Source organism: Protopterus annectens, chromosome 4.part0, assembly GCF_019279795.1.
Source record: "Protopterus annectens isolate FY-2018-M chromosome 4.part0, PAN1.0, whole genome shotgun sequence".
In the NCBI taxonomy this organism is placed as follows: Eukaryota; Metazoa; Chordata; order Ceratodontiformes; family Protopteridae; genus Protopterus; species Protopterus annectens.
The window spans coordinates 511366825-511381440 of NC_056733.1; the positions used below are offsets into that span (position 1 = coordinate 511366825).

At 42.7% G+C, this 14616-nt stretch overlaps 1 protein-coding gene across 2 annotated transcripts in view; it reads left to right on the forward strand.

The window, feature by feature from the left end:
* HECTD4 (HECT domain E3 ubiquitin protein ligase 4) overlaps positions 1-14616 on the forward strand; it is a 5422508-nt gene that overhangs the window by 4310656 nt on the left and 1097236 nt on the right. The gene's annotated exons all lie outside the window — the stretch shown is intronic.

Here is a 14616-nt window from a genome sequence, read left to right on the forward strand (position 1 = left end):
CATTCATTTCCTGCCTTCCCTTAAACATCATTCCTCCTTCAAAATATTATTCTGCATGGATTGTTCCCACAATTCCTTTTTTCTATGTAATTTGCTCCTGCCCTTTTCTAAAGATCCCACTTCCAGTTCTTTTAATTCTGTTACTATATTCACTGCTTTTAATGTAGTTAGTTTAGACAATGATTTCCTTTTTGTAGTATTCCTGTGTTGCTCTTGTTCTGAAAATGCCTTGCTTTTCTTAATGTGTATGAAAGTAATAGATCATCGTAACCCAACTACTGTCTCTGTCTACCTTTGCATTATTGACTGGTAGTTGGAAATTCTTAACATGTACAGTGTTTTACCAGCTGTTTAGAACTAAAATGTCACAAGTCTAAAGTCATAAAAAAACTGTCAAATTTACTAACCCGTCAGCCAACCACCCTTTCTGCATGGCTGTTTCTAACTAGTTGGTATCCTTGATTAGCATATTTTTTATAACAGTTTAAGTTGCCAGCCTCCTTGTGGAAGAAGCAGAGCAGTGTAGTTTTGCTGAGTCTGATGTTATTGGAACACAGATCAGAAAAACTGTTTTGCTGATTTCAGGTCTCATCACAGTTTTATGGTCTTATGAGGTACAAATTAAAAAAAATTGATGAAGCACATGTGTGATGATGTATTGTGCAAGTTTAGGATGGTGGTGTTACTCCACTATTGTGATTGTGATGTTAATATATATTATGTTTTTATTTACTATTTATCCTTCTATATTACTTGGGGGGGTGGCTGAAAACTCTTCTCACCCTGATGTTATGCACTGCAGGTGTCAGAGTCCTTGATTGTAATGCAATTGAGCTTTTTTTTGTATAATTTGCAATGTTGCATCTGAGAAACAATGAATGAATGCCTATTGAATTGGTTATGCTTGTGATTGTACTGTTGTGATCCTGTAATTTTTCATTAAGTGGTTTACTTGTCTACCCTTAACACAAAGTAGAAAGTAGCCATCCTTCATAGGCTCTGTGCCCCCCCCCCCTACTAACATATTCCCTTTTCTAGAAAGGAAAACCATTTCTGGCTGTTGAGTGCCAGATGTGGAAGGAGACATAGGACATTCCCTTGCACAGAACCAAGAAGTCATCTAAGTAGGGTAGTTGTAAACCAAGTTATTTGTTCAGCCCATGTCCTAGGATACTCATAAAGTTAGTAAATAGGTTTATGGCCTTCTCTCTGGTTCTTGTCCAATCTGACATCCTTCATGATTTAAAGTCAAGATGTGGAGTAGCGTAAAGTTATTAGTGAAAATTGATTATACTGTCCTCATTGGAATGGATAAAAGATATCACAGTGGGGCTGTCTTCCTTCATGTAGTTAACATATTTGACGCAGTTAATCATAAGATGCTTATCAGTAAGGTTTTTAATTCAGTCAGCTAATTTTATATGAGCTGTCTTATGCTGATGGATGTCAGTCTTCTCATCGGACATCAAGAGCAGTTGGACTTCCCCAGAGTGGAAATGATTTATCTCCATTCATTAGGGACATCAACTGGAAACCAAAACCTGGCTAGCTGTAATAGGTATAGTAACCTATACTATTTAAAGTTCTTTTTTTGCAGAAAGATGTGAATGGTCACTTTTTTTTACCTTCAAGTAAAGTCATTACTTAGTTTTGATAGCACTTTAATTTTCATTATTACTGTAATTAGTTGTGGTATTGTTTCTGTGCCTTAGTTTTCTAAACTGGTTGATTTTTTTCATTGGCTGATGACATCTCCTGAAATGTCATCAGCAAGTTTGCCTGTAGGAGACAAATTGGCTTAAAGGATTGAATTGTTTGCTCTGTTGGAAAAAGAATCATGACATAGTGAGGGTGAACACCTCGCGACTTGAAAAAAAAACAGAGGGGAACTGAGATAAGAAAAGAACAAACAGCATTCAGTGTAAGTGGGAACTTAAGCTATAACATGGGCTTTAGCATGGCTAACCTTAATTTTAGGTTTGGTGATGTCTGTAGGTACAGCTGTCTATTTGGGCGAAGTTGCTCCTATCTGGAAGGAAAAACATTTTTTAAGATGTACAAAGTTGTGTGTGTTTGTTCTGTGTTAACAGGGGATGAGGATGTAATGAAAATGTATTTAGTTTTTTTGTTTGATGATTTTCATTAAAATTAAAGGTTTTGAGAAATGTGACATAGGTTCAAATGGAGATGAGAAGAAAGAACTGAATAAAACATCAGCCAGTCAAATGTTAGTGCATGCATGTAAGACAAGCAATAAAAATACATATGCAAAAAACTGTCTTGTATATTAGATGGGAACAGTAGCTTTTTATTATAATGGCTACACTATTCAAATTAAGGTGGAACATAACTGGCCTTACAGGTATAAACAAAAAAGAAATAGTGATTTAAAAGCCACATTACTGTTATCAAAACTGACTGTCAGAGTTATTCACTTGTAAATGTGCCTTAAACTAAGGCACAGAAATGCAGAGTGCAAACGGTAATGTTGCAGGAACACTTTTGGAAAGAAATGAGCAAATTAAATAATGTGACTTTGTCAAAGAAAATTATTTCAGGATGGATATTCAGCAGAATATTATGGACAAAGAAAAAGGGGAGTAATAATACTGATCACTAGAGGGGCTCCAGTAGTAAGAAAAGAAGGAAAAAAGACAATAGTGATAAATTTGTGATGGTAAGAAGCTATTGGCAAGGGTAAAATATTATGCTGGCATGTATTTGTATTCCACCAAAAGCTGACATTATAGAGATTAAGAAATTTTGGGGAGAAATAATCAGCTTTCAGCAGGGGATATTACTTATGCATGGGGACCGGAACTGGATTTGCAGTGCGAGGATGTATCAAAGATTCAGAGAAACATTATTGTCGTTTAGGACCACACAAGTGCAGCCTAAACAAAAGTACAAATGTCAGCTTAAGAGAGAGATGCAGTAGAAATAACATAAGATACAGCGGTATCAAAGAATAACATAAGAAAATAACACATATGACATGCAAGAGGTAGTTTACATTACATAAACGCATTCAATACCCATTATCCAGTGATAAAAAGTAATTACCCACCAACAAACTCCTACACTGTTAAGAAAATAAATAGAAACTAGTGAATAGCAGCTGTTTAGTTACCATATTGCACTTGCCAACCTTAGACGTGACTCAGTATAGCCATCATATTGCATAATAGTAATGCTGGCGGTAGTTGCTCAGAGCAACCAGATTAAATGAAAAAAAGAGGCTTCAGTGTATCCGGTATTATGGTTGGTGTGCGTATTAATAAATCTCACAGCTGTAGGGTACAAACTGTTCCTGAATCTGATAGTCCTACAGCAGAAGCTGCGGTACCTCCTTCCAGATGCAAGTTGTGAGAATCAGTTGTGGGCCAGATGGGTCGAATCAGCAAGTATTTTATGTGTTCTTCTTCTTGCTCTTGTAAAGAAAAGCTGTTGAATAGAAGGGAGGTTTGTGCCCAAGATTTTCTCAGCCACCCTCACCACCCTCTGTAGTTTCTTCTTCTCAGCAATTGAGCAGTTGCTGAACTATGCTATAAAGTTGCTAGTGAGGATGCTCTTGATAGCTCCCCTGTAAAAAGTGGAAAGAGCAGACAGTGGGAGCCTGCCCTTTTTGAGCTTTCTCAGGAGGTGCAGCCTCTGTTGAGCCTTCTTGACTATATGGTTGGTATTAGCAGCCCAGGAGAGGTCACCAGAGATGTGAAGGCCCAGGAACTTGGGTTTTTTGACTTTGTCTACCCCCCCCCCCCTTTAATAGTGAGTGGTTGGTGAACTGTTGCCTTTCTCCTGAAGTCCATAATCATTTCTTTGGTCTTATTAACATTCAGGTCCAGATTGTTCCTATCACATCAGTCAACCAAAGTGTTACCCTCATCCCTGTAGTTATGTTCATTTCCACCACTAATGAGACCCACGACTCTGGTATCATCATTGAATTGTATAATATGGTTTGACTTGGGTTTTGCAGTACAGTCATAGGTCTACCAATCAGAAAGTCAAGAGTCAAGATTAGGGAGATCTATAAGGGAATATATAACAAATGAGGGTAGATTTTTGAAGAAATTTATGAAAATATTTGGTCTGGAAGACATGAATTCAGTAGTAGGAACTCTGTATTGCCATATTATTCTGCAAGGTACAATAATTGGGCTGGACTAGATAGAAATTATGTTTCACAGGAGCCATGTGCATTTGATAAAAAGCTTTGACACCCATCCAGTATCTGAGTTCATGCAGTGATGAAAACCAAGATAAAAATGCATTGTAATGAAGTAAAAATGAGATATTGGTGTTTTCCCAGCTGTCTCTTTTAAAAGAGTGGGATTTAAGGAATGGAAGTTGAGAGTTATTAGAGAAGATAGACATTTCTTCAAAAGAGATAGCTAATGATTTGGATAAAGTGAAAATGGCGTTTAGAAATAGGGTAGAAATAAAAGAGAAAGAGATATGGTTAAGAAGTAATATAAATTATTAAGAGGGGCTGACAAAGGTTAAAGTATTGCAGAATAAGGCAAATCTAATCTCACAGACCAAGAAGAGATACAATTGCAGAGTGCTAAAGAGAAAATAAGAGTATTTGGATAGATAGATTGCTAAGTGTTAAGCGATTATTTTTTGGTAACTACTCCAGCGTACAAAAACTTTTAGCACAGTGATTTAGGCAACAGAAAATAGAACAGGTTGTCACCAGACTTAGGGAACTTGTAAAGAAGAATAACTAGAGATCCTGTAGAGGTATTAGAGATATTTTGGAAGTTTTATGAAAGTTTGCATAAAACAGAAGAATGTGGAAATCAAGGAAGCGCACAGATGGAAGTATTTATGGAAGACTTAATTATGCCAAGGTTCCAGGTGGATGAGGCTCAACAGTTAATAGTTAAGATAGGAGACGATGAGATAAAAATGGTGATGTATAAGGAATCTGCAGGAAAGTCTCTTGGAACAGATGATGTCCTGTCAAGAAATTGCTGATGCAGTGTTCCTGACATATAGGATGTTCTTCATTCCACATTGCTGCAGTCCTAACACTTGGGTAGTCCGCTGTCCAGTCGGCCCGAATACCAAAGTATATGGCTGACGTCGGTCAGGGCGCATTAGACTGACGTCAGTACGTCAGGGTACTAATGCGCATGACCGACGCCATATCCTCAGACTTTTTTGCCGCATGGTCCGATGCAGAAGCAATTTTGCGAGTGCAGGTTGGCGTTCTGAAAGTTTCTGAAGCCAGAGTTTCAGACCGAATCAAAGTTGGCTAAGTACCCCGTTGGGGAATATTTTGGTTTTTTCTTGCCACAGTATTTAACCGGATGTCAGAAAAAGTGAATAACTGTATTTCTTGTGGGAAACAGATACCTCATAGGGATTACCATACTTTGTGTATACCTTGTTTAGGGCCTGAGCACGGCGTTGTTGGATGCCGCTCTTGTGCTAGATTTAACAAACGCACTATTAAGAGAAGGTTAGACTGTGCCAGGTTAGTGTTTGGGAAGCGTTGTAATTATAAAATGCCGCCGGATGCTCCGGCCGGCTTCGCTAAAAGCGCAAGGACAAAACAGCAAAGCCTAGAGTGGAGGAACCGACAGTCCCAGACGTCGGTTCTTTAGAGGGCTCAGTGGAGCCGGAGGTTTTGCCAGGTGTTTCTTTGGAGTCTCAGGGAGAGACTTTACTGTTACAGGGTGTATCCTCTCAGGAAGTAGGCCAGGCTGAGGGGGCTTCTCAGGTGGCTGTTCTTCCCTCTCTTCCTAAGGTGGTCAGAGCCTCCCCTTCTGTTTCCAAGGCTTCTTTGAGGGCAGGCCGAGTTTTGCTTCAGTGGGGGTTTCTCCTAGTACTTCAGGGTCTTTGCCTAAGAAACATATGCTTAAAATGGCAGAGGATTTGATTACTATGATAAGGGGTTCTATGCCCCCTCCTGATAAGAGGCCTAGGGTGGAGTCTGAGTTTGAGAGTTTTGAGCAATGCTCGGAGGCTTCTGAGTCTTCAGCTGAAGACTTGCAGGAGTACCCTCCTTATTCTGATTCTGATGTGGATGATTCTACTCCTTCAGCTTCCCCTCCTGAGGATTTTTCATTTTCAGAGACTCTGCATTCCATGAGGGAGCATTTTAAATGGGAAGGTCAAGATTTCTCTGATTCCAGGAAAAGGCTTAGGGAATTCTTGTTTTTACCCCAGCACAGGCCTTTAGCTATACCTCCTGTTTTAAATGTAGTGGAAGATGTGTTTGCAGAGGCTTCCCTGAATCCGGATTCTTTGCCTCCTGCCCCAGTTAAACCGGATAGGTATTATAGGGTGCCTGAAGCTCATAAGTATCTTTTTAAGAGTCCTAGGGCAGACCCGGAAACTATCTCTCAGGGGCCTAAAGGTGTGAAGGCCTCAGTTGTTAAAAATCCTGTCCCTCCTGATAAAGAGGCAAGGGCTTTGGATAGATGGGGAAAGAAAGTGTATACTTCTTCCACTTTAGCCATGAGGGCGTTGAATTGTCAGTTTCACATGTTAAAATATCAGAATTACCTTCTTTCACAGTTGAAATCTAAGGTGGATGCTCTGGCAGAAGGTATTGAGTGTAAAGAGTTGCAGGATTTAGTTTATGTGTCTGAACAAGTGGGTAAACATTCCTTGCAATGTGGTTTTGATGCTGTGCAGGCCTCCTCCAGGGTGGCTGCCACTGGTTCTGTTCTTCGTAGGCACGCCTGGTTGAGAGATCAGAACTTAGCTGAGCATGTTAAGACAAGGATTTTGGATGCTCCTTTACAGTCTGATGTGTTGTTTGGTTCGCCTGTGGAAGCAGTTTTAAAGAAGATGGAGGACAAGGCTAAGTCTATGCAAACTGTTAAGGATTTTTTGCAGGTGCAGCCTCCAAAGTTTAGTAGAAATTGGCCTGCTAAGGGATGGACTTATCCTGCTTATGATTCCCAGTCTAGGGGTAGGTCTAGACGTGGTAGGGGAGAGCTCAAGGTGCTTTTAGGCCTAGGCCAGGCAGTTCACCTGCTCAGACTTCTGGTGAGGGCAGGGGTCAGTCCTTTCGTAAGCAGACCCAATGACCTGCCTTTTCAGCTGTCAGTACCTTCTCGCCTGGCGGCACCTCTAGGAGGAAGACTGTCTCTTTTCAAAGAAAATTGGGATTTAATTACCCAAGACAAATGGGTTCTGGATATCATTCACCACGGTTACAGGTTTTATTTCCATACCTTGCCTCCTTTCAAAGGCATGCCAGACGTTCCTCCTCTACAAAGGCAAGTGGCTCACAAGCAAATTTCTCAGTTACTCCAAATAGGGGCCATTCAGCCGGTTCCTGTGCCAGAAAGGGGCCTAGGATTTTATTCTCGCCTGTTCCTAGTACCAAAGAAGGGGAACACGTGGAGACCAATTTTGGATTTATCTATCCTCAACACTTATCTGGACATTCCCAAGTTCAAAATGTTGACGTTACAACAACTTTTACCTCTGCTGGGCAAAGATCACTGGATGGTAACTTTAGATCTCAAGGAAGCTTACCTTCATGTGCCTATAAGACTAAGTTGCAGAAAGTATCTGCGTTTTCGAGCTGGAAATTCTCATTATCAGTTCTCTGCATTGCCCTTTGGCTTATCTACTGCGCCCAGAGTATTCACAAAGGTTCTGGCTCCAGTGATAGCTTACTTCAGGCTAAAAGGAATTCAAATCTATCCTTACTTGGACGATTGCCTGATTCTGGCTCAAGAAAAGGAAGACCTTCTACAGCATTTGGAATATGTCATAGCAGTGCTAAGATGCCTAGGGTATTCTGTGAACGAAATAAAGTCCAGTCTAGTACCCTCTCAAGACATGTGCTTTCTGGGTGTGAGACTGAATACAGCAGCCCAGATGGCCTTTTAACCCCGGACAAACAAAAGAATCTTTCCAGTTACTTCCATCAACTATCTCTTCAGTCCGGGCTGACTGCAAGGACAGTCCTTCAAGCCTTAGGGTTCATGGCATCTTGTATTCTGGTGCTTCCCAATGCCAAACTGCATATGAGGAAGCTACAATGGTATCTCAAAAATGTGTGGACACAGCACTGCCAGCATTTGGACACTGTCATTCAAATAATACCTTGCATTCAAAAGGAATTTTTGTGGTGGGCTCAGGAATGTCACCTAAACAAGGGACTCTCTGTGACCCGGCCAGAGGCGAGTCAGATTCTAACGACAGATGCCTCAGACATTGCTTGGGGAGCTCATCTCAATGGAAAGTGGATACAAGACAAGTGGCCTGCCAGACTACAGCATCTACATATCAACATGAAGGAGATGTTAGCAGTCCAGTTTGCATTAATGGCTTTCAAGGAGTTACTTCTTCCAGGGCAGGTGTTGATTCTAACAGACAACACAACTGTCATGTGGTACATCAACAAACAAGGGGGAACACATTCTTACCCATTGTGCAGGCAAGCAATGATTTTATGGGAGACTGCGCTAAGCTTGCAACTAACTCTTCAGGCAAGGTTTCTGCCGGAGCACAGAACTCCTTAGCAGATGTGTTAAGCAGACAAATCATGGATCCCCACGAGTGGAAACTGGATCTTCATGTATTTCAAAAGTTGACAGTGTCCTGGGGAACTCCAGACATAGATCTGTTCGCTTCTCCACTAAACCACCAGCTGCCAAAGTTTTGCACAAAGAGGTTTCATCACACAGCTTGGAAAGTGGATGCTCTTTCTTTCAGTTGGAAAAATCTTCATGTGTATGCTTTCCACCTCTGCCTCTTCTTCCAAAGGTGCTTCTAAAGGTCAGACAAGACAAGCCAAGGATGATTTTAATAGCTCCAGATTGGCCTCGGCAGCACTGGTACCCATTACTGAGGAGTCTGGTAAAGAAGCCTCCATGGCCTTTACCCTTGATTCCACATCTGTTGTCTCAGAAGGACGGTCGTCTGCTCAATGTCAAGCTTCACTCTCTTCATCTCACAGCCTGGCATATTCTGTTTTGAAAGACAGCAGGTCTCAACTTCCTCCACAAGTTTTAAATGTGATTATGGAAGCCAGAAGACCTAGTACAAGGAAAGTGTACGCAGAAAAATGGAAGAGATTTTTATTTTGGACTGCAGCAAAGAATTTGGAGATTTCAGAGCCTAATTTGAGTGTGGCTCTTCAATATCTTACTGAGTTATTGGACAAAGGTTTGTCTTTCTCTTCCATTAAGATTCATGCTGCAGCAATTTCAGCTCACTATGATTGTGACCCACCTTTGTTTTCACATCCTTTGTTCAAGCAATTTCTTAGAGGGGCAAAGAATATAAGACCCCCAATAGAGCTCCTACTCCTGCTTGGGATCTCAATTTTGTGTTGGAGAAACTTACTCTACAACCTTTTGAGCCTGCAGCTACTGCTGAACTGAAATACTTGTCATGGAAGACTGCTTTTTGTTGGCCATTACTTCTGCAAGAAGGGTTTCTGAGTTACAGGCCCTTATGGCGGTTGAGCCTTTTGATTTTTCATAAGGATAGGGTATCATTACGCACTAATCCTTCCTTTATGCCTAAAGTGGTTTCTAGTGTGGCTTTAAACCAAACTATTCATTTGCCTACGTTTATGCAGATCCCCAAAATAAAGGGGAAAAGATTTTGCACACTTTAGATGTACACAGGCAATTGCGTTATTATTTGAGCAGGACTAAGGATTTTAGGCAGTCTCAGCAGTTGTTTGTTTCTTTTGCTTTGAGTTCTCAGGGCAAGCCTGTGTCAAAACAAACTATTTCTAGGTGGATTGGGTTTTGTATTGCATTTTGTTATTCCCATCATGGCAAGGAGATTCCAGCTGGGATTAGGCCTCATTCCACTAGGGCTACTGCCACTTCAACAGCATTTCTAAGGGGTGGCAACTAAGGATATTTTGGAGGCAGCTACTTGGAGTTCAGTGCATACTTTCTCTAAGCATTACCACCTTCCTCTCTACTCTAAATCTAGGGCTGGTTTTGCCACAGCTATTTTGCAAGGCATGTTGACAGCTCCTGCTTCTTTATGATTTGCCAGCCTCCCTTACCTCTGCTTTGGGATTCTACCCAAGTGTTAGGACTGCAGCAATGTGGAATGAAGAACATAGTACAGTTTTGTACCTACCATAAATGTAGATGTTCGAGGATCCACATTGCTGCAGTCCAATTTACCCTCCCTCCTTCCCCTCTGTGTTTAGGGGTGGTTGTGTAGGTGAGGTTATATTCTGCTAATTTTGTATATTTTGTATATATATATATATATATATATATATTTTGGTGCAGATATGTTGGGAGTTTTTGGTTTTTGGCCTTATCTTTTCAGGGTCTTCTGACATCTGGGGCAAGAAAAGACTGAGGATATGGCGTCGGTCATGCGCATTAGTACCCTGACGTACTGACATCAGTCTAATGCGCCCTGACCGACGTCAGCCATATACTTTGGTATTCGGGCCGACTGGACAGCGGACTACCCAAGTGTTAGGACTGCAGCAATGTGGATCCTCGAACATCTACATTTATGGTAGGTACAAAACTGTACTTTGTCATTGCTGAAGCCATAACTTCCTAAGTTGTATGTCCGACACATGATCTTAGCTTGTATGTGTTGGAGATATAGACGGATATACGAGCATGGTTCCTCAGATTATCTCACTGCCAGCCCAAGCACAGGATCTGATGTTGTCAGTCTTTATCTGTTGTTGCCTGATGGGTTACAATTCCGACCCTTGGAACCGATCTGGCCGTTATATAGCTTGTACCAGCCCAAAACATCTCTTGAGCTAGTAGTCTACTCATAATACCCCTCTCTACATTACCTCAGATCTCGTTTGCCACTGTTATAGAAAAGATGCATCAGCCTCCCTCTCTCACAGCTAAGTACTTTTTATAGCGTTATTACATTTCTGTAACCCCTTTTTGTCTTCCTTAAGTTATTTAGAAGTATCTGATTCTTGTCTACCCATTTCTCTGCATGTGAATGCTTGTTTTCTTTAACCTGTACCCTTTGGTACTTCTTGCCTACCATAATTGATAGTTCCCCTCCCTTTTCCTTTGTGGTTGGTAATCTCTCCTACCATTGTTGGTGGTTTTCTTCCTTTTCAAGACTGAGTGATTATGTGTTTCTTGGCTCTCTTGCCCTGTCTAGTCTTAAAATGGCAAATAAATCAAAATCAGCCATTGGGTTTAAACAGTGTCAAGACTGCAGCAGAAAAACGTCGAATTCAGATGATCATGACAAATGTGTTTATTGCTTGGGTGTTTCTCATCTTGATGTAGAGTGCTCTATCTGCCAGGGTTCAGTAATAGAGCCCTGGTGGAGCGTAGAAATAAATTAATCCTTAAAGGGCTTTTTAAGGCCCCTTTTTGAAGAAGCATTGTCCAAGGCCGACCAGTCTCCTCAGGCCTCTGTTGCAAAATCTACTCATTCTGTGCCGTTTCCATTGGCACTTGTATCTAAAAAACATAGACACCTGTTGACTTGTTCCTCGTCGGAACAGAAATCCAAGGTTCCAAAGATTTTGGAATGCTCTGAGTCCTTGGCACCGACCTCTACCTCGATGCCATCGACACCGACCACAACACCGATTCCAGCAATGATTCCTACGTTGGCACTGACTATTTTAGTTACCACACTGGTACTGACATCTCTGCGGTCCTGCAACTCTTACCTTCTGCCCCAGGGCTGAAAAACAAATCTTCCCTTGCCCCCAGACTACATATTTGCCATCAATCGACCCCTTTCTGGGTCAGCTCCCAAACCCATTCATAGAGAAACCTGAATCCCCCCTCAGGGTTGTCCATTCACTCCACCTGGAGTCTTTCTAACATTGATATAGCGAGGTTGATGGATCAGCTTCTGACATCTAAAGGTCTTCCTCTATTTTCTCAGCCCTCTCCCTGTCCTAGGGCAGGGGAATTCTCTCCCAGTACTTCCACATATTCTCCTCCTCTGACCTGTTTGCAGGCATTAGAGCTCTCAACTCCATCCACACAAACTTCTATGGTTTCAGCACTGATATCTTACTTGCCTTCTGTTCTGGACATGGCTCTCTCTTGGTTCCTTCAGAACAGACAGGGCCCTGGGATCGGGCCTCCACCATCAGGTCTGGAGGGTTTGAGTTGCCTTCTAGTTTTTATTCAGAGCCGACCTTACCACTTCAGACTGCACCAGCTGTGGACCCTATCTCGACTCTGGCTCTGCAGGTAGGTCTCTCAGGGCCGGGTGTTGACCCTGGTTCCAAGTTTGTCTGTCTCAGTTCTGGGCTCCCATCCCTCTTCAGGTGGGCCTGACGTCCAAGCTATGGAGAGAGCCTTGGCCACTGATTCTTCCCAGGTGGCTCCTGTCTTACTGGAGTCTCACCCCTTGACCCCTGCCTACCCAGAGCTGCCACCAACCTCCATGCCTGGACAGCGAGAGCCAAGGATGCAAGACAATACCGACCAAGGGTCACCCCCCCTTCTGAGTCCTCTTCAGATATTCCCACTGAAGAAGAGGCACCTTGGCAGAAATTGTGTAAGAGGAAACACCTGAACTCACCTGAAGAGTCTGCCACTAAGGACATGGATTTCGATGAGGGGGAGGGTTCCCCCCAGTCACCCCTGGAAGACATCTCCTTTGGAGACATCCTGGAGATCCTTAAACAGAGGGGTGACTGGAAGCCCAAAGACCCTTCCTCTGAAGAGTCTATGTACTTGCAGGCATTTGGAGCTCACCCATCTACTTCCTGGATGACTCCTCCTGCTGATGATCTCATTAAACTGATTGCGCAGCAGGCTTGGAAGGCTCCTGACTTGATAAAACTGATTCCCCGGAGACCAGATAAAATACTTTCCTGTTCCAAGGATCATCAGCACTGGGTGAAAGGGTTAGCAGTAGATGCCATGGTTGTAGCAGCTGCCACCAAAAAGGAACTGGCTGAGGAAAGTTCCACTGTCCATCCCCCAAACCGGGAGTCTAGGACAATGGACAGATTTGGGAAGCGGGTTTACGCATCCTTGACTTTTACCAATAGGTCCTTGAATTTTTTGGTACATTTTACTAGGCTCCAGAGGGATCTGGTCAAGGAGCTGTCAGATATCATATCAGGAGCAGTAGCTGAGGGGTCCAAGAAAATGTGGCCTCCCAGTTAGCTGCCCTGGAGTCTATATCAAATTCGCCCATGGGACTAATTGCACATGCAACTGAAGGAGTGGCTAGGACAGCAGATTCAGGTGGTGCAATTCGACGACACATTTGGATGTGCCTGTGTGAGTTTGCGGAGCTATTCAAGTCTTACTTCATCAATGCTCCCTTTGACAGATCCTCCTTTTTCAGCCCCAAAGTTAAGGAAACTCTATCCAGATGTGAGAAGGATGGAAAGACCCTGTCTGCAGTGAGCATTAATTTTTCTGCTCCCCAATGAGCCTATTCCAGAAATCAGAGGAGTGGGAAGATGTGGTTCAAGAAATCCCAGGACACAAGTGGTATGGGCTCCCCTGGGGGCAGAGGGGTGAGTTCCAATGGAAGACACCGCCCTAGAGGCAGAGGTAGCCTGCAGAACCAGGGTTCCAGGGAGTCCATCTCTGGCCTACCCTATCAGCACTGCTGAAAGGAGGTCCTATTGCTTGCTTCTTTAGGCAGTCGGGGGAAGATTTTCTTTGCACCCAACTGCCTGGCAACAAATAACCACAGATGCCTGGGTGCTAAGAATTATTTCCAGAGGTTACTTTATCCCGTTCATTCTTTATCCCGTTCATTCTTTATCCAAGAACTCAAATAAAGCTCCCCAGTGTTCCAACCAGTCAGAGGGACCAAGCATCCTTGGAAATACAAAAGCTGCTAAAAAAAAAAAAAAAAAAAAGTCATCCAAAAAGTCCCATCAGACCAGATAGGATCTGGATTTTACTCAAGTTTCTTTTTAGTGCCGAAAAAGACAGGGGACTGGAGATCGATTCTGGATGTCAGCATTCTAAACAATTTTGTTCAACAGTCCAAATTCCGGATGGTCACGGTTCACTCAGTACTTCCCTTTCTAGAGGAAAATGATTGGATGTGCTCTGTAGACCTTCAAGAAGAGTATTACCACATAAAAATGGACAAACACTCAAGAAGGTTCTTTCCTTCCGGCTAGGAGCCAGTCACTTTCAGTTCAGGGTGCTGCCCTTTGGTCTCACCACAGACCCCAGGGTGTTCACCAAATGTATGGCAGCAGTAGCAGCTCACTTGAGACTGCACGGATTCTGGGTGTTTCCGGATCTAGATGACTGGCTCATCACTGCTTCTACAAGGCAACTACTGCTTCAGTCAATGGATCTCACCCTGCAATTGTTCCTACAGCTAGGAATCACAGTCAACTTTAAAAGTCTCAACTGACCCCCTCTCAGGATATCGAATTTATCGAAGCTCATCTCAACACTCTGTCTTGTGTGGCTTTGCTAATTCCCCATAGAATACAGAAAATATGATCTCAGGTTCATTCTCCCCTGGGCTCAAGCAAAGTACCAGCTTGGCTAATGCTTCAACATTGGGGGTCCATGGCAGTAGCACTCACTCTGGTCCCACTAGCGAGATTTCACATGAGATTACTGCAGTAGATCCTTGCAAATCAGTGGTCCATTCTAACCCATCCAATGAAACACCCCATATTCATTACAAGCTGCTGCAAAAAGGACCTGTCCT